At 35.5% G+C, this 1,552-nt stretch overlaps 1 protein-coding gene across 1 annotated transcript in view; it reads right to left on the bottom strand.

The window, feature by feature from the left end:
* BOD1 (biorientation of chromosomes in cell division 1) overlaps nt 1-1,552 on the bottom strand; it is a 30,496-nt gene that overhangs the window by 28,260 nt on the left and 684 nt on the right. The gene's annotated exons all lie outside the window — the stretch shown is intronic.

The raw sequence follows: 1,552 nt of genomic DNA, 5'->3' as shown, positions 1-1,552 counted from the left end.
GTTGTTCTGAGGGTGCGGGGCGGATTATGTAGGGAGAGGCGCTCCCTTAAGTAACTCGGGCCCAAGCCATATAGGGCTTTAAAGGTGATGACCTACACTTTGTATTGCGCCCAGAATGTGCATAAGATCTACATCTAATACTTATACAAATAATATTATAAACTCTTACTTTTTAAAGTCATTTGTTCACTCTTTAATCAATAGTTTTGAATATAAACATATATATATATATATATATATATATATATATATATATCTTGAATTTTTTTTGCACAAAAAGTGTTTCTACATACTCCCCACAATTTCCCCCCCCCAAAAAAACCTTTCCAAAAACCATTTTTTGGATGCAAATTGTATTTTTCTCTCCACCAATTTTGCTTTAAATATGTGACTATCTGAAAACAGTGGTTTTAATGTGCAAATTTGTTTTTCTGCAACTCCCCACAATTGTTACATGTAAAACACTTTCTAGAAAACCCATGTGCCTTTTTGTTGTTGTTGCTGTTGCAAAATTGTGGTTTGTCAGGTGAAAATGCTGCAAAATTGTTGTCCCTGTATTATTCTTCCCAACCAAGCTTCCAAATGTTGGGAAATCCATTTTTAGCCGGGAAACAGGTAAGGTGAATATTCTTTTCTTTTCTGGATGATACCCATCCCAGTAAACTAACAAGCAATATTTTTCGAGTTTCAAAGGCAGAACAAGACAAGATGTCAAGTTTGGTCTCATATCTGCTTTTTAAACACTGCAGTGCTTCAGTCCAGGGGGATAAAGGAAATGGGGCTACTAAATTAACTTCTTCATAGGTCATTTTTCTGATTAAATTGATCTTCCTCTGAGCTTTACTTCCTTCAGGAGGAAAGGTATGGTTTCTGAAACTGAAAGCAACTTGGAATGTAGAATATGATCTGAAGTGGAAAATAGCCCAAGGGGAAAGATTCAGTGCTGTTACACTTCAATCAGATGTGTTGTTGCATTTCAATACAGTTTTTTTTTTACAAAATAAAATAAAATAAAGATACTGGGGAATTTATAATGATTTTGACCAAAATTAAAGATTGGGAGATCTGATCATCTGTCACTTGCTGCCATGTCAAATAGCAGCTTCAGAGGCAAAATATGTTTTGTAGACACATCTCAATGGAGTGGAAATTGTTATTTATCTCCTCATAGTTGTTGGTATTACTCTGATCTGATCTGGAAGTTCCACAGATGATTTTATTTTTTAGACAATCTGCAGGTGATCCCATGATCCATTTCATCTTGTGTATACCAGTCCATTCCATCTTATTTACTCTTTACAAATATCCATATGTTGGGGAGCAGGCTAGGCTACAATCATTTTCTCTGACATTCCCAGGCTGTGCAATCCTATGCATACAAAATCACATTCTATTATATTCATTGGAGCTCACACAAAAGTCAGCTTCAGGGTTAGTTTTGTATAAAGAATTGTTTCATCATGTGAAATGGCACCTGGGATACATTCCAGATACAAGCTCCTCCAATGAGTTCAAGCCCATATATATTGCTCTACCCTTTCTTTTATTCTCA

Source organism: Sceloporus undulatus, chromosome 2 (assembly GCF_019175285.1).
Source record: "Sceloporus undulatus isolate JIND9_A2432 ecotype Alabama chromosome 2, SceUnd_v1.1, whole genome shotgun sequence".
Lineage (NCBI taxonomy): Eukaryota > Metazoa > Chordata > Lepidosauria > Squamata > Phrynosomatidae > Sceloporus > Sceloporus undulatus.
The sequence above is the reverse complement of the archived record's forward strand: the minus strand, read 5'-3'. Positions and strand labels throughout refer to the sequence as shown.